The 24,222-nt window shown below is 37.4% G+C and overlaps 1 protein-coding gene and 1 pseudogene across 8 annotated transcripts in view; both read left to right on the forward strand.

The window, feature by feature from the left end:
• The window catches only part of FUT8 (fucosyltransferase 8), a 367,182-nt gene that overhangs the window by 72,769 nt on the left and 270,191 nt on the right, over positions 1 to 24,222 (forward strand). For all 8 annotated transcript variants that reach the window (XM_049899432.1, XM_049899426.1, XM_049899429.1 and 5 more), the window contains one exon: positions 17,210 to 17,306. The gene's annotated coding sequence lies outside the window, so the exon portion shown is untranslated. The remainder of the gene's footprint in view (positions 1 to 17,209; positions 17,307 to 24,222) is intronic.
• LOC126084712 (serine/arginine-rich splicing factor 3-like) lies at positions 12,243 to 16,263 on the forward strand (annotated as a pseudogene).

Below are 24,222 nucleotides of genomic sequence, written 5' to 3' on the forward strand. Positions count from 1 at the left end.
CTGATGCACAATTTTCCTAACTTTAACCATGCAGTATCTCCTTGTTCAGTTTGAACTACTGCCTCTTTGTCAATGTACAGGTGCACAAAAAGGGAAATTAATAAACCTGCTTACCAAAATAAAGAAGAAAATAAAAAAGTAAACACAAAAGCAAAAATAATGAAGGATAAGAAAAGAAAACCCATGAACACAAAGAACTGAGCACAGAAAATTATGTGGAACAGAGGAAACGTTATCACCACAAAAAAAAAAAAAAGCATAACAAAATGGAAGCAGTAAATTCTATACCTACCTATAATCACACTGAATGTAAATGATTTGAATGCAACAGTGAAGAGACAGAGAGTGGCAGAGTGGATAAAAAACCGTTAGACACAAAGACATAAATAGGTTAAAAATTATAGGATGGAAAAAATATATCAAGCCAACAGTAACCAAAGAGAACAGAAGTGGCAATAATAACCTGTGATAAAATAGACTTTAAGTCAAAATCCATTACAAGACGCAAAGAAGGGAATCATATAATGATTAAAGGATTAATCTACCAAGAGACATAACTGTAATAAATATTTATGCACACCATGACAGAGCTCAGAAATACATAAACTCTAACAGAATTGATAAGAAAAGTAGACAGTTCTACAATAATAGTAGGAGACTTTAACACACCATTTTTGCTCATGGACAGAACAATTAGAAAGAAGCTCAAAGATACAGAAGACATAGCACAATTAACCAACTTGATCTCATAGACATATACAGAACACAGCACTCAACAGCAGCATAGCACACATTCTTCTGCACTGCACATGGATTATTCTCCAGAACAGACCATATTTTAGGCTACAAAGCAAGCCTCAATAAATTAAAAAAAAAGATTGAAATAATACGGAGCATTTTCTCTGATCATAATGCTATAAAACTAGAAATGAATAACAGAACAAGGAAAAAATTAAATATGTGGAAACTGAATAACACATTACTTAAAAACTTTTGGGTAATAGAAGTTAAAAATGAAATAAAACTCTTAGAATCAACTGAGAAAACACAACGTACCAAAACTCTTGGGACACAGCAAAAGCAGTGCTCAGAGGAGTATTTATAGCAATAAATGCACGTGTTAAAAAAGAAGAAAGGACCAAAATCAATTGCTTAACTCTACAACTCAAACAAATAGAAAAGGAGTAGCAAAAGAATTCTGGAGTCATCAGAAGAAAGGAAATAATAATAATGAGAGCAGCAGTAAATGAAATAGAAAACAGAAAAACAATAGAAAAAATTGAGAAGACTAGAAGTTGGCTCTATGAGATGATGAGTAAAATTGACAAGTCACTGCCCAAATTGACAAGTGGAAAAAAATGAGAAAATGCGAATAACCAAAATAAGAAATGAGATGGGAGACATTACAAGAGAACCAACTGAGTAAAAAAAGATCATAACAGAATATTATGAAAAATTATACTGTAACAAATTTGAAAATGTAAAAGAAAAGGACAAATTTCTAGAAACACAACCTGAACTAACACAAACAGAGGTAGAAAGCCTAAATAGATCCCTAACAAAAGAAGTTGAAGGTGTCATAAGAGATTCCCCCCCTCACCAAAAAAAAGCCCTGGCTTAGATGGCTTCACTGGAGAGTCCACACCACTACCAAACATTTAGAGAAGAGTTGACACCAGTTCTAGTCAAAGTATTCTAGAATACAGAATAGGAAGACTATCCCGTAATTCATTCTATGAAGCCAGCATAACCCTGAGAACAAAGCCAGGAAAAGATACTACAAAAAAAGAAAATTGCAAGCTAGTATCTCTCATGAACATAGGTGTAAAAATTCTCAACAAATTCTAGTCAACAGAATTAAACAGCATACTAAAAAATAATACATCATAGTCAGGTGTGATTCATACCAGAGCTGAAAGGGTGGCTCAACATTGGAAAATCAATCAACATAATTTACCACATAAATAAAACAAAGTAAAAGAATCACATGATTATCTCAACTGATGCAGAAAAAGCATCTGATGAAATCCAACACCTTTTTCTGATAAAAGCTCTCAGCAAAATAGGAATAGAAGAGAAATTTCTCAGTATAATTAAGGGCATATATACAAAACCAACAGCCAATGTTATTCCCAATGGAGAGAGATTGAAAACATTCCCACTGGGAACAGGAATGAGACAAGGATGTCCATTATCACCACTCTTATTCAGTATTATGTTGGAAGTCCTAGCCAGAACAATAAGCCAAGAAAGGGAGAAAAAGGGCATCCAAATTGATAAGGAAGAAGTAAAACTGTATTCTTGGATGATATGATCCTGTACATAGAAAATCCCAGAGATTCCAGAAGGAAGTTACTGGAATTAATAGAAGAGTTCAGCAAAGTAGGATAGATCAACATAAAAAAATCAGTTGGATTCCTCTACACTAACAAGAACTACAAAAAGGAAATCAAGAAAATACCATTTACAGCAGCCACCAAAAGGATAAAATACCTAGGAATAACTCTAACCAGGGACGTAAAAGACTTATACAAGGAAACTACAAAACACTACTGCAAGAAACCAAAAGAGACCTATATAAATGGAAAAACATGCCGTGCTCATGGATAGGAAGACTTAAAATTGTGAAGATGTCAGTAATACCCAAAGATGTCAGTACTATCCAAAGGGATCTATAGATATAATGCAAACGGCAAATCTAATCTGCAACTTTGTATGGAAAGGAAAGAGGCCCTGTATAGCTAAAGCAGTATTCAAGAAGAAGAACAAAGTAGGAGGCCTTAAACTTCCTGATCTTAACTTACTATACAACTTTGGTAGTCAAAACAGCCTGGTACTGGTATGATGACAGACAGATAGACCAGTGGTACAAAATTGAGAACCCTGAAATAAACCCACCCAGCTTTATGCAGCTGATCTTTGGCAAAGGGTTGAAGTCCATTCAATGGGGAAGAGATAGTGTCTTTAACAGATGGTGCTGGAAAAACTGGATATCCATTTGGAGAAAAATTAAAGAGAATCCATACCTTACACCATAGACCAAAGATCTAAATACTAAACCTAAAACTATAAAGTTCCTGGAAGACAACACAGGGACAAAGCTAGGGGTCCTAATCTATGAAATAAATACACTATCAAACATAACTAAAAATGTACTTAAAACAAACGATAAACTAGATAACTGGGGCTTCCTAAAAATTAAGTACTTATGCTCATCAAAAGACTTTACTAATAAAGAGTAAAAAAAGAACCTACAGAACGGTAAAAAATTTTTGGCAGTCACAAACCTGAAAGGGTCTGATCTCTAAAATTTATAGAAAACTTCAACACTTCAATAACATAAATACAAACAACCCAACTAAAAAATGGCAAAGGACATGAACAGGTACTTCACCAAAGAAGACATTCAGGTGGCTAACAAACATATGAAGAGATGCTCATGATCATTAGCTGTTAAAAAAAAAAAAGATCATTAGCTGTTAGACAGAAGCTAATCAAAACTATAATGAGACACCATCTCACTGCTGCAAAATGGCACTGATTTAAAAAAAAAAAAGAAAAGAAACATTGGCAAGGTTGTGGGGAGATGGAAACTCTTATACACTGCTGTTGGGATTGTAAAATCGTACAACTATTATGGAAAATGGTATGGTGCTTCCTCAAAAAGCTAGAAATAGAAATAACCGTATGATCCAGCAATCCTACTCCTACATATATATACTAGAGGAATAAGAGCAGTGACGTGAATAGACTTGTGCATACCCATATTCGCAGCAGCGCTACTCAAAATAGCAAAAAGGTGGAAACAACTTAAGTGTCCATCAGCAGATAAATGGATAAACAAAATGTGGTACATTTATGCAATGGAATACTATACAATGAAAAAGGAATAATGAGCATCTCACCCTGGCATTACTGGCACGAATAAAAAGAACAGAAATAACAAATGTTGGAGAGGCTACAGGGAGATTGGAACTCTTATGCACTGTTGATGGGAATGTAAAATGATATAACCATTTTGGAAAACGATGTGGTGCTTCCTTAGAAAGCTAGAAATAGAAGCATCATGTGATCCAGCATTCCCACTCTAAGGAATATATCCTAGAGAAATAAGAGTTATCACACAGACAGACATATGCACACCCATGTTCATTGCAGCATTGTTCACAGTAGCAAGAAGACGGAAACAACCTCGATGCCCATCAACAGATGAATGGATAAACAAACTATGGTACATACGCACAATGGAGTACTACGCAACGCTAAAGAATAATTGAATCTGCAGAGCATCTCACAACATGGATGAACCTGGAGTGCATCATGCTGAGTGAAATAAGTCAATCACAAAAGGACAAATATTATATGAGACCACTACTAATAAAAATTCATGAAAAGGTTTATACACGAAAAAGAAACAATGTTTGATGGCTACCAGGGAGGGGAAGGGGTGAGGATGGAAAAACACCAAATAGACAATAGATAAATATAAATTTGGTGAAGGTTAAGACAGTACACAATACTGGGGACATCAGCACAACTTGTACAAGCCAAGGTCATAGAACCTCCGTAGACACATCCAAACTCCCTGAGGGACCAAATTCTGGGCTGAGAGCTGGGACCATAGGCTAGGGGAACATCTAGCTCAATTGACATAACATAGTTTATAAAGAAAATGCTCTACCTTCTATTTTGGTGAGTAGCATCTGGGGTCTTTAAAACCTGTGAGTGGCCATCTAAGATACTCTGCTGGTCTTAGCCTTTTGGGAGCAAGGAAGAATAAAGAAAACTAAACATACAAGGGAAAGATTAGTCCAAGGGACTAATGGACTACAACTACAACTAGATGGGACCTGGCTACCACCACTGACTGCTCTGATAGGGATCACAATAGAGGGTTCCTGCCAGAGCTGGAGAAAAATGTAGAACAAAATTCTAACTCACAGAAGAGACCAGACTTACTGGCCTGACACACTGGAGAAACCCTGAGAGTATGGCCTCCGGACACCCTTTTAGCTGAGTAATGAAGTAATTCCTGAGATTCACCCTTCAGCTAAAGATTAGATAGGCCTATAAAACAAAGTGAGACTAAAGGAGCATGCCAGACTGGGGGCAGGGACTAGAACGCAGGAGGGAACAGGAAAGCTGGTAATAGGGAACCCAAGGTCGAGAAGGGAGAGTGTTGACATGTCCTGGGGTTGTTAACCAGTGTCATAAAACAATATGTGTACTGTTAAATGAGAAACTAGTTTGTTCTGTAAACCTTCATCTAAAGTACAATTAAAAAAAAAAAATCTGGTCAGGAGGGAGTCTTCCCATTGTGAATGATTAAAGAGTAGTGATAATGCTGAAAATAAACCAAAAAGTCAACTGGTATCTTACCCCCTGTATTATGCTTTAACAAAAATGATTCTTTTTCTTTGTAAGTAGTTAAACACACACACAGACCGAAAGTGCCAAGCTGAAAAAAAAAAAAGCAATAACGATTAGTGCACAAAACATCACATGGATGAATCTGGAAGACATTATGCTAAGTGAGATAAGAACAAATATTTTATGAGACCACTTTTATAAAAATTTAAGAATAGGTTTATACACAGAAGGCAACATTCTTAGGTGATTACCAGGAATGGGAGGTGGCAGGAGGGAGGGAGAATTACTTTTTAGATAGCACATGTTAATCCTGGTGAAGGGAAAGGTTATACGCAGTATGGAGGAAGTCAGCATAACATGACTGTCTTAGTTATCTAGTGCTGCTATCACAGAAATAACTTAAGTGGATGGCATTAACAAACAGTGATTTGTTCTCTCACAGCCTAAGAGGCTGAAAGTCCGAATTCAAGGTGCCAACTCCAAGGGCAGTCTTTCACTCTTTGAAGGCCCTAGGGAAAGGTCCTTGTCACCAGTCTTCCACTGGTCTAGGAGTTTTTCAGCCCAGGGCCCCTGGGTCCAAAAGACACTTGCTCCTGGCTTATGTTGCTTGGTGGTAATGAGATCCCGGTCTCTCAGCTCACTTCTCTCTTTTATATCGTAAAAGAGATAGACTCAAGATACAATTTAATCTTACAGATTGAGTCCTGCTTTGTTAACATCATAGAGGTAGGACTTAAAACACATGGGAAAATCACATGAGATGACAAAATGGTAGACAGTCACACAGTACTGAGAATCATGGCCTAGCCAAGTTGACATACATTTTGGGGGGACTTAGTTCAATCTATAACAGTGATCAAGGTAAATGAAGACACCAAGAGGTATGCGACAACAAAGGACAACTACAATAAATGCCAGGATCCACAATCAACGCCCATGGAAGCAGCAGTCAAGAAATCATACGATGTATTACATTGGGCCAGTCTACTGTAAAAAACCTCTTTAAAGTGTTAAAAAGCTATCACTTTGAGGGCTAAGGTGTGCCTGACCCAAGCCATGGTGTTTTCATTCTCCCCACATGCATGTGAAAGCTGGCCAATGAATAAGGGAGACCAAAGAAGAATTGATGCCTTTGAATTATAGCATTGGCAAAGAATATTGAATATGCCACGGACTGCTAGAAAAATGAGCTTCTTGGAAGAAGTACAGCCAGAATGCTTATTAGAAGCGAGTATGTCAAGACTTCGTCTCACATACTTTGGGTATATTTTCAGGAGGGACCAGTCCCTGGAGAAGGACATCATGCTTGGTAAAGGGTCAATTAAAGAGAAGAAGACCCTCAATGAGATGGATTGACACAGTGGCTGCAACAGTGGGCTCAAGCATGGCGATGATTTTGAGGATGGTGCAGGACTGGGCAGTGTTTCATTTTGTTTTACATAGGGTCACTGTGTGTCAGAACCGACTCGACAGCACCTGACAACGATAACAACGGCAAATGCTACAATATATACAATCCTGCAACAACAGTAATAACAACCAAAAATTTGTGAGTGGTTATACATAGATACATACATACATATGTACACACACACACACACACACACAGATACGTATGCTAGAGAGGCGTGGGAGTGTGCATGTGTGTGCATATATAGGTATAGTTGTGGGCATTTGTATATTCCTATATGAATGTGTTGCATATCTTTCTCTCTCTCTAATCTATCTAACCTGTCTGTCTAATCTGTCTATCCTATCTAATCCATCCTGTCTGTCTGCCTGTCTATCTATCTATCTAATCTATTTACCTACCTAAACTATCTGATAGAGGATATAGAGGGCATAAGTATGAAAACTTCTTAGACATATCCAAACACCTTGTAGGACTGAGTTACTGGGCTTGAAGGCTAAGGACCATAGCCTCAGAAGCCTTCTAGGTCAATTGGCATAACATAGTTCATAAAGACGGCGTTTTACATGCTAGTTTGGTGAGTAGTGTCTGGAGTCTTAAAAGCTTGCTAACAGCCATCTAAGATAAACAACTATTGGTCTCTTTCTGTCAGGAGCAAAGAGTGAAGGAAACCAAAGACTCAAGGAAGCAATTAGTCCATAGGAATAATGGCTCACATGAACCACAGCCTCCTCTAGCCTGAGACCCGAAGAACTAGATTGGTTCCTGGCTACCACTACCAACCTCTGACCAAGGACACAATAGAAAGTCCTGGTTAGAATGGGAGAAAAATGTAGTACTATTACCCTAAGACACCATTTTAATCTGGAACTGAAGCCGCTCTCGGAAGTCACTTTTCAGCCAAATGATAGATTGGCCTATAAAATAAACAGTAACACCCTTGAGTAATGTGTTTCTTAGAAGAATTAGCTATACAAGACCAGATGGGCAACATTTGCCCAAAAGCATAGATGAGAAGGCAAGGAGGGGCAGGGAAACTGGAGGGGTGGAAACAGGGAATGCAGGATGGAAATGAGGAGAGTTGCTGGGATAGCAACCAATGCTATGGAACAATTTGTGATGAATTATTAAATGGGAAACTAATTTGGTGTATAAGTGTTCACCTCAAACTCAACAAAATGTTGAAAAAAATGTGGTGGTGCACCATTCATGAGAAAACAACAAATAAAGCCAAATTGAGGGACATTCTACAAAATACATGACAGTATTCCTCAAAACTGTCAATCATCAAAAACAAGAAAATCTGGCAAGCTGTTATATAGCCAGTTGGAGCCTTAGGAGACATGATGACTAAATGTAATTTAACTTTAATCCAATTTCTTTATTTCTGGAGGCATTAACTTGAAGTCTAGGAAAGTGATATGTATTATCCAAGACATGCAGTCAGTTGATGCTCAGAGCTGGGACTAGAATATAAGTCTCTTCATTCCTGTTTCAGGGTTTTCTTCAAGGCCAGAATGTGGCCTTGAAAGGCATGATAACCTATATTTTGGGCTCCTTACATCGTACTTAAAGTGTTGCTGAGGCAATGTTGTATATTTATACTGGCATTCAAAAGAAAAAGGGGCACAAGCAAAAGTGGTTTATTTTACTCAACATAACAGGGATTGGGTTAGGTATAAGACCCGGGCCTGTTGATTCTACCTCTGTATCTTATCTTATAAAGGATGAGCTAGTCTGATTATTGTAGCAAAAGAGCCAATTGTTGTGAATAATGGATTGGGAGCTGGTGCTGGAAACCGTAAGAAAGTCAGATGATGTTTGGGTTGTGGCAATGGGGGTCGAGTTGATGTAGGAATGATGGAAGCTTCTTTTGTGACTAAGTGGGCTCTAGAACCTTTGGAATGAGGGTGAAGAGTAAAGGAGGCTCTGGGCCATTATCAAACTCTTCCTCATGATGAGGGCCGCTTGTTCTGTTCTCTTTCCCTGGAGCATGCCATTATTTGCCAGCTAAGATTTAGGATAATAACAGACAGTAATGAAACAAAATCCATTTGACATCTGCAAAATATTTTGCAGAGGACTTATAAATATTATGCCATTTGATTCCACTGAAGAATATAAACATGAATAGACAGTCTCTCTGCCCCCATGGTATGTACAGTCTTGTGAGGATGTGGTGGGAAAAACAGCCATCTAACTACCCAATTATAATATAAAGCAAGTTGAAAAATATTTAGAGATTCAAACTCTGTCTCAAGGGAATTTAGAAGGAATGATGGTGTTAATAACTTATGGAAATAATTATATTTTGCCTTTTGAAGTCAGACTACCTGAAAGGACAATGAATATAAAAGAATCTTGTATGTAATAGGTAATTTCTATACATTTTTCCAGAAATCTCATTTTGTAGGTGATTCTGTAAAGCTTATATGAACAAATTTATGAATTAAGAGTGATAAAAATTACCTAAATTCCTATTGTAGTGATTTTTTTTGGGAGGGTGGGTATGAGGCTGGCTCGGGGCGGGGAGGAAGAAAAAAAGAATTTATTTTGTAATGTTAAAACAACTTATAAATTTAGGACCGAATTACCTAGACCAATAAGAATAAAAATTTAAATAGACCCATTAATTGGTAAGAAACTAGAGAAAATTAGTTAGGAAAAAGTTGATTCAGCACTAGTTTATGTTGACAATGTAGGCAGTCTCAGGAAAGGAGGGAGAGGGAGTAGTAAGAACTCTTTCCCTTAGTTCCTAACTTATTATTTTGCTTCAAAATAATGCTAATTGTCATTATCACTATAGGAAATATTTGCTTACTCTCATGAATTGAATTGTGTCCCCCCCTAGAATATGTGTCAACTTGGTTAGGCCATGATTCCCAGTATTGTGTGGTTGTCCTCCATTTTGTGATTGTAATTTTATGTTAAGAGGCTTAGGGTGGGATTGTAACACCACCCTTACTCAGGTCACCTCCCTGGTCCAGTGTAAAGTGAGTGTCCCTGGATTGTGGCCTGCACCACCTTTTATCTCTCAAGCGATAAAAGGAAAGGGAAGCAAGCAAGCAACCTCTTACCATCAAGAGAGCAGCACTGGAAGCAGAGCGTGTCCTTTGGACATGGGGTCCCTGTGCCTGAGGAGCTCTTCTACCAGGGGAAGTTTGAGGACAAGGAATCTTCCTCCACAGCCGATAGAGAGAGAAAGCCTTCCCCTAGAGCTGACACCCTGAATTTGGACTTGTAACCTACTAGACAGTGAGAGAATAAATTTCTCTTTGTTAAAGCCATCCAGTTGTGGTATTTCTTTCATGGCAGCACTAGATAACTAAGACACTTACCAATAAATTTGAGTTTGACAATCTTAAAATGTTGAGTTAATTTTTGCTGAATAGGAGACACAACAGACTTCATTTTTTCATTTATTTAAAAATCAATTTTCGTCTCTTTAGTTTTTGTTAACCCAAATATACTTTCCTTTTTCCCTGAATATCACCTACCTTACTGATTTCTATTTGAACAATAGAAACAGTGCTAGAAGGAGCAGTTTCCTTTAATATATCAAACAAAGGTGTATTACACTATAGGAACAGAGAAGGAAACAAGGAGACACTATCAGTATGCTCTCCTTTCAGGGTTAGTTTCTTCCTTCTTGTGTTTTCTCTTTTAACTTTGTTCCATAGCTGGACGATATTGAGGTCCTATCGTAATGCATTTTTTTTTTTAATTAACTTTTATTGAGCTTCAAGTGAACGTTTACAAATCAAGTCAGACTGTCACATATAAGTTTATATACACCTTACTCCATACTCCCACTTTCTCTTTCCCTAATGAGTCAGCCCTTACAGTCTCTCCTTTCGTGACAATTTTGCCAGCTTCCAACTCTCTCTATCCTCCCATCTCCCCTCCAGACAGGAGATGCCAACACAGTCTCAAGTGTCTACCTGATATAAATAGCTCACTCTTCATCAGCATCTCTCTCCTACCCACTGTCCAGTCCCTTTCATGTCTGGTGAGTTGTCTTCGGGAACGGTTCCTGTCCTGTGCCAACAGAAGGTTTGGGGACCATGACTGCCGGGATTCCTCTAGTCTCAGTCAGACCATTAAGTCTGGTCTTTTTGTGAGAATTTGGGGTCTGCATCCCACTGATCTCCTGCTCCCTCAGGGGTTCTCTATTGTGCTCCCTGTCAGGGCAGTCATCGATTGTGGCCGGGTACCAACTAGTTCTTCTGGTCTCAGGATGATGTAGGTCTCTGGTTCATGTGGCCCTTTCTGACTCTTGGGCTCTTAGTTATCATGTGGCCTTGGTGTTTTTCATTCTCCTTTGCTCCAGGTGGGCTGAGACCAATTGATGCATCTTAGATGGCTGCTTGTTAGCATTTAAGACCCCCATAATGCTTTTTTTAATCTTAGCCAGCAACAGCATGCCCCATACTGTATAGAGGTTGGTAAGTTTCCAGTAGTAAAATTATTCATAGTGAGCAGCCTCTTCTGGGCTGTCCCCACCCATAGCCCACCCATTCCAATCTGGTAGTCTCATATAATAATATCTTTCACCTCCCCATTTAAGTCCAGCTTTTTTGGAGACCAAGAATGGCCTTGAAATGATCAGTGTTATGAGACTGGTAGTGACTGATGTATACTTAGCTTTTTAATGTGTATGTGTTTACAACCTTCCCTCTTTACTGTTAATTAGCCTCTTATTATAAACACACAGTAATTCTTTTTCTTAAAAATGACCAGTTTGATCCCTGACATAGTTTCTTGTTGTCTTTTGTTAAACATACATATATATCTATATTTTCGCTATTTCCTTTTTTAGAATAGGACTTACTGTTTCTTTGAAGATAAGTGTCAATGGGCCATGTACTGTGTTTCTTTTCATACCCAAGGTATGGTCAGTTTAGCTCAGTCTTCTTCCCTAACAATAGGGTAAAGATGACTGACTCTTTGTTCAAGAGCACAGATTAAAATCTATGATTCCGAACCTCTTCTTTCATACTTCTTTCTTTAAAAATCTTCGAAAGGATTTTTCTTTCTTTTTACTTATACCTGTTATTGGTAGAATATACGATGTTTATTCACTTCTATTCTGCTTCCCCTGAAGAGTTCTACTTATTTCTTTAGCTTCTCCTCCTTTGTATGTCCACTTTCAGTTAGCCTGGATCAGATCTTGTAACATTCGATCTGAATTCCAGTGCCACTGATGAAAAAGAAAAATAATATTTCCTTTTAAATGAATAATTTTCTCCATATATTTAACTTGAATTATGTGAAATCACAGGCTGTGCACCCTTGTTTATATATTTTCAAGTCCATTTTTTTCTTCGGGAAACCCTTTCAGTTTGCATCTTTTCGAAAATTAGTCTTTTCTTACGTTGGCTTTTTATTATTTCTGATTACTGAGTACTGTTTATTCTTTATACCCAACTGCTACTATCCTATTTCACTTTCATGGTTATTCTGGTTTTCTGCCACATATTATGTCTTTATGATATGGTTTTAGATTCTTGTATTGTAATGTTTTCTGTGTTCACACAAGTCCTCTCTCACTCCTGGATCCATTACTTATGCTTCTTTCCTTCAGGATTACTTACGAAAGTGTGGGTGGTGTTAATTGAATACATCTAGGAAAATTTCAGCATTCAGTGCTATCACAAACTTTATTTAGCTCATAATCTCCCTTTAAAATAGGTAAAACAATGCTTCCAACAAAGATGAAGTAACATTTATTCTTCCACCTGAAACAACTAAAGAACTGGACAAAATATATGAAATAGTAGTTCTCAAGACATTTGCTATTAGGCAACAAAAGACATTGATCCCTGCGAGACAGGAAACAAATGAGGTGAGCCCTATGATTGCTCCAGCTATTGCCTGGAGAAAGTTTCTAGACCATGGAGCAGGGCAGTTGAACTCAAAAGGAGCCTGGAGAGGTCCTCGAGACTGAGGAGATGCAGCTGGGAGACTGAGAGAGAGAGTTCACAGAGCAGAGTACCAGAGCAGAGAGAGCTACAAAAAAGAGAACTTTCACAGATCTGCAGAGGGTCCTTTTCAAGAATTCAGTTGAATATTAATCAGCACGTGCTTGGGAGGGATCTACTTGAAGCCCAGGGGCTTCAGGCCAGGAATAGAGCCTGAATCCCTTAGCCAACCAGAGTAGAAAATCTCATAATTCACTGGGTATTGTGCAGAGCATCTTCAGTATTCTAGTTTTTATTTCTACATGTTCAGTTTGGGTCTTTGTCTTTACTTAACTAACTACTTTCTCTGGCTTCTAAAACATATGGAGTACATTTGTAATAACTGTTTTACTGACCTCATGTACTGATTCTATAAACTGTGAATCAGTTTTGATGGATTGATATTTCTTCTCATTATGGCTCTATTTTCCTGCCCTTTTGCTTGCCTGACTGCCTTCCTTCTTCCCTCTCTTCCTTCTTTCCCAAGCATGTAAAAGAAGATATTGTGAATTTTACCTTGTTGGGTGCTATATGTTTTCATATTCTGAAAAATCTGGTGCTGTAGTGGTTAAGTGCTACAGCTGCTAATTAAAACGTTGGCAGTTCGAATCTACCAGGTGATCCTTGCAAACTCTATGGCGACTCGACGGCAACAGGTTTTTTTTTATGAATATTTTAGAACTTTATTCTGGGATGTATTTAAACTACTAAAAATCATTTGATCCTTTCAGGTATTGCTTTTAACCTTTATTAGGTGATAGCATTTAATGTAAGGTTAATTTTGCCCCCTACTGAGGCTAAACTTTTCTGAATACTTTCTCTGATGCCCTGTGAATTATGAGGTTTTCCATCCTGATTGGTGGTTATAGGTGTTAAGTTGTTCCTTCAAGGCTTGTTTTTAAGCTTTTTTGGATCATTATAGAGTTGTCTTTATTCTACTGAGTTATTTAGGTCTAGTGAAGTCTCTTCTTACCGCCCAGAGTGTACAACAAGGTCCCTCTACTTGGCTGGATAGAACTCAAATGTCTCCCAGCTTTGTGTGAACTCTGAATTGTTCATTTTATACCTCCTGGGCAGTCCTTCTCTTCCTAGCATCATGGAATTTCACCCAAATTATGTGCAGATTAGCATTAAGTCAAAGATTCAAGGGGAGCCCTACATAGATGTCTAGAGTTCCATGTTCCCTCGCAAAACTCCCTTCTCTCTGGCATACTGTCCCAGGAATTCCCAAAGCCTCCACCTTCCTGAACTCAAGTTAGGGAGACTGCTACACTCTGCTTTGAATCTCTCTGCCTGCAGTGTTGGCTGGAACATGTCTCTTGGCAGAAAGCCAAGATGCTCCTAGGGTTTATACCTAATTCGTTTCCTTCTCTCAGGGAGCACATATCTAGCTTACTTGCCCATTGTCTGGAAACTGTTGCTTCATATATTTTGTCTAGTTTTACAGTTGTTTACTGTCTAAAGATAAGTCTGGCTCCAGTTACCACATAATGGCTAAAAGCACAAATCCTATACTATTGGTATTAGAATGGGATATTGGTAAAGAGTTTTGACGAAGTTATAGAAAAGAATCACAGCGAGCCTTGACTGACTTATAGGGTTAATGGTCTTTTAGAAATTGTATGTTTTTGGGCACTGGGAGTAGTTGACTTGGCAATGGTTTATCCTCTCCAACTAGACCCATCAGATGAGGTAATGTAAATAGTTAACCACTATACATCTGTTAAATACTTTATTTATTTTGGGTTTACAGTAATTTATTGAATGTTCTTATAGGCTGCTCTGCTTTAGGGCCTTGATTTATGACTACTGGAACTTAAAATGAAAGTAGTTGGAGTACCTTTGTTGTAGGGGAGTTGAAGTTGGTGATAGTGCTTCTATATTAGTTCTAATCACCTAAAATTTGTTTAGTAGGCTTTGATTTTATTGGAGAAAACTGCTTCTCAGAATTAATGATATTATGGGAATCTTGCCGTTCCGTGAAGTGAGAGCATCTGTGGGAGTAGCGCTGGAGGAGAGTGAGAAACCGCATTTGAGTGTGTGATTTTAGGCCTGTGTGTTTCTAACCCAAGATTTTGAAATGCATTGTGATTCCTGTCCATTGGACTGTAAGATTTATGTACGTAATCTTGGACACAACAGCAACAAGACCAAATTGGAACAGGCTTTTAGATATTATGGCCCATGCTGAAGTGTGTGTTTCTAGAAACCTTCCGGTCTTTGCTTTTGTTGAATTTGAAGATCCCCAAAATGCAGCTGGTGTTGTTTGGGAGCTAGATGGAAGAACACTGTGTGGCTGCCATGTAAGAGTGGAACTGTCAAGTGATGAAAAAGAAGTCAGACTTGTGGTCCACCCCCCTCTTGGGGTCGTCACCCTTGAGATGATTATCATAGAAGCCCTCCGCCTCTCCACAGATCTCCAAGAAGGAGGAGCTTCTCTCACAGCTAGAGCAGGTCTCTTTCTAGAGATAGAAGAGAGAGAGCTGTGTCTCAGGAGAGAAATCACAAGCTGCCCTGATCCTCCTCTAGGCCTCGTAGCCCAATCTAAGTCAAATGAAAAAGAAGACTGGTTTGCAAGAGGAGTAGTGGTGCACAGGAAATAACTTCATTTGGCAGGATATGTACAGAAAATCCAAGTTTTGCTTGAGAGTTTATAAGCTTAGTGCATTTTTAAGATGTTTAGCTGTTCGAATTTGTTGTCTCTTGTAACAGTGACACGTACGAGGATACAATTCTCTATGGTTTGAAATGAATCATATGAGGCATGTAATACTAAGAATTTATTACTTTACAGTGTTCCCTTAAGCAAAATTGAATTAGTTTTGAACTTTAGTCTTACATAGACTGATAATAAAACTCTAAATCCTGCCCAGCTAAAGTGTGATATTTTAATGTTACGGAAACAAAACTGACAAAATTTGAACTAAGAACTTTAGTTTTGTCCATAGCTGGTATATAGGATGCATCTGTAATTGAATAACAAGTCTTTAAAATGTGCTAATAATGTAAGCCAGCAGATTAAAGTAAAAGCTGTACCATTTAACTAAATTAGAGGTTTTTAAAAAGGTCCAACTAAGTCTTCACAATGTGCAGAAGTTGCCCACTTGGTGTAGAATCTGATAGGTTTCAAGAGTTAGTTTTTTTTACTACCGCTTTAGGTCATAAATTCCTTACGTGATTGCTTGTATGAGTAGATCCACCCAAACCAAACCCATTGCCGTTGAATCAATTTCGACTCAAAGCAACTCTATAGAGCAGATTAGAACTGCCCCACAGAGCTTCCAAGGAGCGCCTGGTAGATTAGAGCTGCCAACCTTTTGGTTAGCAGCTGTAGCATTTAACCACTGTACCACCAGCGTTTCTATACGAGTAGATAGCTATTTGTGGTATTTCTTTGGAAATTTGAGACTATTCAAGATACCAGTGTTTGCCAATTGAAGGGTACATTGTACAGCTGAAGTTTCAGTCACTGTGCAAGATTTTTTTCATGCTGTCATTTGTAGTATGTTTTATGAGAATTCTTGGGATTAAAATTTTGGTCATAAATTATTTAAAAAAATAATGTGAATTGGAATAATCTCACTTTGTAACATAACAAAGTAACGCAGAAAAACATGTCATAAAATGTATTGTCTATTATTCTTGGGTTTTTATACTCAGTGACTGACACATGCTACTCAGTGAACATTTATTGTGTGAATGTTTATAAGACCATTTCACTTGCCATTCAAGAATATTGATTACTTACAGTGTTTCAAATATGGTACTAGGTAATGGAGAGGCAACAACATAAGAAGTAGGAGATAGGGTTCCTAATCAGAAGACTACATGAGATGGCCCATATATAAGGCAGCAAAATATTCTAGCAAAGATGAATGGAATACAGAGTGATTATATCAGCTTTCAGACAGGGAGATATGAAGGGGCTGGATTTTGAGAAAGTTGATGGATGTGCACTGATTGACAAAGAGGATAAGGGAAGAAAAAATTCCCTGTTCTAAAAGGAAGGAGTGGTGTCTTGCAGGGTGACAGTTGAGAATGACAAAATTGTTCTGTGGAAAAAAAGCAAATTAAATTGTCTTAGGTGGAAGTTTGTGTTGAGGATAGTAAGAAATTAGGTCATAGAGCTAGTAGGAGTATGGGAGATGTGGACAATTTGAGGGTTAGTGTGAAACGGAGGCATTTCTGATTGCCCAGTATGTTAAAGGTAGCCAAAATTAAAGAATTTACTGTTCACATAGCAAGTTTTATAGGTGCTAACTTATTGTAAGATGAACTATGAAGCAAATTAAGGCACTGAGTGGTACTGAGTTTGGGCGTGAGCACTGCTTGCAGAATAAGTGGATATACACAAGTTTTATGTGTTATAACTGACAATATAAGGGAATATAAAAGAGTTTTTAAAAGAATTATAATGTTAACCAAAATTTGGGTAGAACTGAATTTCATACATTTTCTTTTGTTTCAGGTTGCTGCTTCTGGTAAGAGGGCACCCACAACCCTGATGGGTTTTCATTCAAGATAAAGTGCTCCGTCGACTTCATCGATTAACTGAACAAATTCAGGTTAGTACATTTTTGTGGACGTCGCTTCCTTGTTCATATCCTGAAAAGTGGATAATTTTGTGGTTAAAGCTATATGGATACAAACTGGTGAAGGAGCCAAATTCTACTGAATTGTGTATTAGTTAACATTTTTCAGACTATCTACTATGTACAATCTGCACTGCATAAAATGAAAAATATTTTGTCCTTACTTACTTTTAAATAGTTTGGTACTTTAAGAGGCTGGATAAAATAAGTTGTACTGTACATGGTACATATTACTTTTGGTATTGTGTATTTAAACCATATTTGGTGTTGAAAATGAGCAACCTATCTTAAAAATTTTTAGCGGCTAGCTTTTAAAGGTATCATTTTTTGTCCAGATTTCATTTATAGGTTAACAAATTTATTTTTTAGTGTTCAGTTCTGAGTTGTGATAAATTCATATCTATCGCCATAATCAAAACAGTTCTGTAACCTCCCAAATTCACTCATGTTGCCCCTTTGTAATCACCCCTTCTCTTTACCCCAAACCCTAACAACCTGATTTGTTTCCTGTCCCTATAATTTGTCTTTTCTAATATGTCGTTTAAATGGAATCATCTAGTATGTAGTCTTTTAAGTCTGACTTTCTTCACTTAGCATAATGCATTTGAGATTCTTCCATGCTGTTGTGTATATCAGTGGTTCTTTTTTTATTGCTGAGTAGTGTTCCAATGTATGTGTATATATATCTATGTCTATATTTGTATATATATGCCACAGTTTATCCATTTACCAGATGATGGACAGTTAGGTTGTTTTCTGGTTTTTGGTGATTATACATAAAGCTGCTGCAGTCATACATTTAAAAAAATAGAAACGTGATTCTATATTCTTTATTAGGAGAAGATTACTTTTTGTTATTGTTAAAGTGACCAGAATGATTTAACTTGTTGCCTTTTTTGGGCTGGGGTTACATTTCGTTTCAAAAATGTCATTAAAAAGTAACCAGAAAAAAATTTAATAGGTCTTATAGGAAGGGAAAAAGACTTGCAGTTTACGGTCTTTTTGAGTATAAGAAAGGAGTTGATGTAAAATTATTGGAAACTGGATATATTGGAACCTGTGGTGTTTCCTGATTATGGAAAAATCACATAGCTGTATTGAGTATAGTGGTAGATAGAAATGTACCAGTAGATTTACACAGCTTAACCTCATTCAAGTAGCTCCAAAAGTCACCTGTTCAGAAAAGTCAAGTGAAGTGTAAGAAGTTTTCTATCTTAAAAAGTTACTTATACTTTAAAGAGGGCAGAAATTGGGCATGCAAAAGTCAATTTAAACTTTCTTGAATGATTATTTGGGATGAAAGTGATGGAAACTGTCCTGCCTTGGGGAAATCAGTGATCTCAAAAGGTAGCTTGAAAATCTTCAAATATTTACAAGAAAAATCTGGTTCATTATTTGCTACAGAAATAAAAAGGTTTTAAGTAAAACCTTATACTCTGACTCAGACAGTGTTGGCTTAAATATCAGCTCCTAACTCTGGACACTAAAAGAGTCACTGCAACTTTGAACTGTTCACTTGTTTACAAACATTTTTTGATAAACTATGTAACTCAAGATCAAGAGACAGTTGTTGGGACAGAATAAGGGGATACTGAGTGGTTTAAAGTGAGGAAAGGTTTGCATCAGGGTTGTATCCTTTTATCATACCCACTTTTATTCACTATGTATGCTGAGCAAATAATCTGAGAAGCTGGACTATATGAAGAAGAATGGGGCATCAGGATTGGAGGAAGACTCATTAACAACCTGCGTTATGCAGATGACACAACCTTGCTTGCTGAAAGTGAAGAGGACTTGAAGCACTTACTGATGAAGATCAAAGACCACAGCCTTCAGTATGGATTACACCTCAACGTAAAGAAAACAAAAATCCTCACAATTGGACCAATAAGCCATATCATGATAAATGGAGAAAAGATTGAAGTTGTCAAAGATTTCATTTTACTTGGATTCACAATCAACACCCGTGGAAGCAGCAGTCAAGAAATCAAAAGATGCATCACATTGGGTAAATCTGCTGCGAAGAACCTCTTGAAAGTGTTGAAAAGCAAAGATGTCATCTTGAAGACTAAGGTGTGCCTGACCCAAGCCATGGTACTTTCAATTGCATCATATGCATGTGAAAGCTGGACAATGAATAAGGAAGACAGAAGAAGAATTGACACCTTTGAATTGTGGTGTTCGCGAAGAATATTGAATATAACATGGACTGCCAAAGGAACCAATCTGTCTTAGAAGAAGTAGAGCCAGCATGCTCCTTAGAAGCAAGGATGGTGAGACTACATCTAACATACTCTGGACATGTTATCAGGAGGGACAAGTCCTTAGAGAAGGACGTCATGTTTGCTAAAGTACAGTGTCAGCGAAAAAGAGGAAGACTCTCAAGGAGATGGATTGACATAGTGGCTGCAACGAGGGGCTCAAGCATAACAACAATTGTAAGGATGGCACAGGACTGGCCATTGTTTCGTTCTGTGGTACATAGGGTTAACAAGAGCAACAATGTAAATTTAATAGTTTCACTGTAGATTAAATGGTATGCTATATTTTCTTCTCAGAGAACATTACTGAAACAGGCAAAACGTTTTAGGCAGAATCAGAGCATTTAGAGATGTTTCTGAGACGGAATAATTATTCATTCCATGGGCAAATGCGAACACAGAGTCAAAAACAATGCTGTGCTCAGAAGTCATGAATTCTTCATAATTTGAGCTGTTTATCTCATGAATGTCATATTACACTTAAATTATCTTGCATAACTTTTTAATACAGCATCAAAGACATCACAGCTGAAAGCCAGATACTAGGAAAGAGATGAGTAATTAACATGTGGGAATATAGATTTCATTTGCCAAAGAGAATGGTATAAGTTTTTAGGGCAAATACCATATACTTCCTAAAATTCATTATAGAGTTTTGTGTACATACATGTTTTTGAATTCTCAAATAGATGATTGAGCTTCATGGTGGCGGTGACCATTTTAGATTCTGCTGTTTTCTAAAGGAAGTATCCCTACAGCTGACTGAGACTTAGTCTCATATCTTTGGGCTACTTGGAGTTCATTAGAGCACCTTGTATCTAAGATTGACGGAGTAAGAAGTAGGAAGTGAGTTTTCTGAAAGCATGAAAATGGAATCTCTCAGAAATGTAAAAGCTGGTACTAGAATTTTTTACATGAAGTGGACTTTGAGGAATATTTAGTTCAGGGTCTGTAGTTTTTTTGCAAATAGGAGTATGGAGACCCACAAAGGTGAGGTGGTATACTTTTTAGTCAGAAAGTTAAAAAAAAAAAAAAAAAAAGTCAGACAGTTAGCTGGAGACAATTATAGTGCACTGTTCTTTTTATTCATCATCCTGTCTCCCTTCATCCTTGCTTGTTGCCTCTTAGGATTTAGAGCTTGGGGAACAAGGGCAAATGATTATACCCTGGCTACCACTCTTGTTGTATGGGAGATGTGGCCAGGAGTCTCATATCTTCTGCCAAGCTCATCTGACTCTAAATATCCTTAGCACAACCTACTGATAAGACAAAGCTGAGTTTATTGCTTATTGCAGTACGGGAGAACACTACCTTGACAGCTTTGGTATTGTTCTGGAGGGGCAAAGGCAAGGTCAAAATTTGAGAATTTGAAGTTTTGTTAAGGTGGGCCTTTCAGTGGTGGTGGGGACTTGATTAGGATTGGGTAACTATCATGATATAACAGTTTAGGATTGGTGGAAAGAGCAAGGCAGGGATTTTAAAAACTGTTGATGCTTCATGCTGAAGAACAATCAACTTATTTCTTTGGTCTAGAGTCTCCTGAAATAGTAAAATTATGTAAATGAAAACAGTAAAGTCATGTTAATATATACAGAAAGCTGTCTGGGCAGTTTTGGCCCTCAGTGTGCAAGGTGTGTAGATGTTTTGATTCTCAGTATCTATGAAACTGTAGCAGACTGAGCTGTTCATTTTCATGTAGTAGGGTAAGATCTCAGGCTGTTCAGAGTTCTTGACAACAGCATAGTGTAGTGGAAAGAATACTGGTCTGGAAGTCAAAGTGCCTTGGTTCTAGTTTCTGCTCTGTTAATAACTGGCTCAAGAAAGGTACTTCTCCAGCTATTATTTTTCCTCATGGGTAAAATGGGAGGCCTCAAAGAAAAGAAGAGGAATGGACCAAGTGATCTCTATGTTCCTTTTTAGCTTTCAGATTCTACAGTTCTGTATTGTTGAGTACCTACTATATACCATGTTGATAGTAGTTTTCTTGGAGTGACAGGGTAAAAAGGAACTACAGTGCTTTAAGTGGTGATATGATAGATTCTGATTTTGAATGTAGCATCTGTAGATTATGTTTTGTTTACTTGGGTGAAGATCGTTAATGAAATAAATGAAGTAATGAAGTAAAAATGGAATTAGCCCTGATCTCAGTGACTTACCATATTTCATTTTTTCAATTGAATAGACTATCTGGAAGATAAACATTTTTTACTTCAGCTAATTCACTTAAAGTTAGAAAAATGTTTTGTTGCCGCAGTCTGTTGTGCTCATTTCAAAAGATGCAGTAGCCGTTTTTGAGGTGAGCGTGAAAGTGTAGCTCACCGTTATGGATTGAATTGTGTCCCCCAAAGATACGTGTTGTAAATCCTAACCTCTATTCTTTTTTATTCTTGACTGGAGCCCTGGTGGCACAGGGTTAAGAGCTGGGCTGCCATCCACAAGATCTGCAGTTTGAATCTACCAGCCATTCCTTAGAAACCCCATGGGGCAGTTCGACTCTGTCCTATAGGGTCGCTATGAGTCAGAATCGGATTCAGTTTTTTTTTTGTAACTGTGAGGAAATATATTTGTTAAAGCCACCCACTTATGATATTTCTGTTATTGCAGCACTAGATAACTAAGACACTTGCCCTTCATTGCCCACATTTCCCTATCATGTTACCCTATGTAGTAAAGTAATATCAGAAACTTTTCAGAGAATGGTAATAATCCTGTGCGGTAGAACATGGTGTTCTAGGCTTAAGTGATTCTATTGGATTTCCTTATGTTTTGAATAGGTCACTGCAGCATTGTTTCAATTCTTTGAATCATGTTGGAAGTACAGGATAATTACTTAGAGATATTGTGACCACTTAAAAGGAAATTTTTTGCTGATATTAAAACCACCTGTGGTTGTGCATGTGGTTGTTCTTTATAAGGTAAAAAAAAAAAAAAAAGTCTATGTATTGGTTATAAATATAAATACAAGTTGAACCAAAGTTTTTGGATCTAGATAAAAGTGACTGAAGGTGGAGGAAGGCAGGGATTTTTGATTCACTCCAAAAACATTTTTCAGGGGTGCTGGGAATCTCTTACCACTTAAATTTAAGAATCTTCCTGCATGGAACCCCAGTGGTGCAGTGGTTAAGAGCTCAGCTGCTAACCAAATGGTCAGCAGTTTAAATCCACCAGGTGCTCCTTGGAAACCTGTGGGGCATTTCTACTCTGTCTTATAGGGTCGCTATGAGTTGGAATTGACTTCAAGGCAATGGATTTTTTTTTTTTTTTTCCTGCATGTAGCCCTTCAATTACAGACAAATTCTACCAGGCCCCAGTTTTTATAGTGGGTATTTGTGTAGTTCAGAGACTATCACCAGATGTTGTAACACTGGTGATTTTTGTTTTTAAATTCTTAGAAGGTGTTTTAGAGTATAAAATTGGCAGTAATACTGTAGCAACACTTGAAGCAATATATATTAAAGTGGACAGAGTGTAGAAACTAAATGGACACTTAATTTCCGTAGTAAAAAAAAATACCTTGTGGGTCATACTTTCCATTTTTCAATGGAAAGAATATTACTATATTTTCTATATGTCCAAGTTAGCTACTATATTACTAAATTTTTTTAATGTCCAAGTTAGCTATCCACATCAGGAAGAATAACTCGACCTTTAAAAGTACAATTTTTTCTTTGGTGTGGGCCGTTTTGCCATGCTGGCTGATCATTCAGACTTGGATTAAACTCTGCCCTCTTGCAATTTTCTCACTTCGCTTTAGCCTTTGGAGTTGGTCTTCTGATATTCCACCTTGTAAGAAATGTTTTCCAGTTTCAGAGAATTACTAATTTGGCAAAGATTAAAAAGTGGGGTATGTATGTGTTTTTTTTTTTAACCTTTATGGTTGGAGTCTTCATTTCCTATGTTGTATTTGTTTTTTGTTGGTCTCATAGATGTTTTAGAAATTAGAAGGGATTCCTCCTGCCCTCCTGCAATGTACCCCACAGCCTCATGGGGGAAAAAAAAGAAAGAAACCTAGTTGAACACATTTTTTTTCTTGAGCATGTATACTACATTAATGTATCCTGTGAAAGTTATTTGGTTGAAGATTATTTTTAACTTATAACAATTTGTAACCGTACAGAGTATACTCTTTTGTCCAATTTGCCAGTATTACTTGCTTAAAGTGTGATTTCCTTCTAGTATCAAGTTTGCACATTTTGAATGGTTTTTATCTAATTTCCAGGAAAGACTAAAGGACTTTTCCAGGTAATATAATTTCTAAAGAAGGAAGTTGACCATGCATAGGCCTGATTCTTGGCATAGATGAGGTAACTCATTCTCAGTCCCGTGTACTCCTGTTTACAGATGTAATTGTGAGGTAACAACAACCTTGGCTTTATTTCCTATGTCAAGAGCCAAAGGTTCATTTTTATTCTATTTACAACACAAAAAATACCTATTAAAAAATTTTAACAGCCTTTTCTGGGTATAAGGTCTTCTCTAGTTTCACTAATTGCAATTCAGATCACTATACTGATGATGCTGAAGATGGTTAATAAAGTCCTGTGCTGACCCCTTGGATTTATGGAACTAATTAATTCTATGATTCATTCAGATTGGTTGTCTTAATTCAATTAGTAAATCGCCCACTA

Source organism: Elephas maximus, chromosome 10, assembly GCF_024166365.1.
Source record: "Elephas maximus indicus isolate mEleMax1 chromosome 10, mEleMax1 primary haplotype, whole genome shotgun sequence".
Classification (NCBI taxonomy): Eukaryota; Metazoa; Chordata; class Mammalia; order Proboscidea; family Elephantidae; genus Elephas; species Elephas maximus.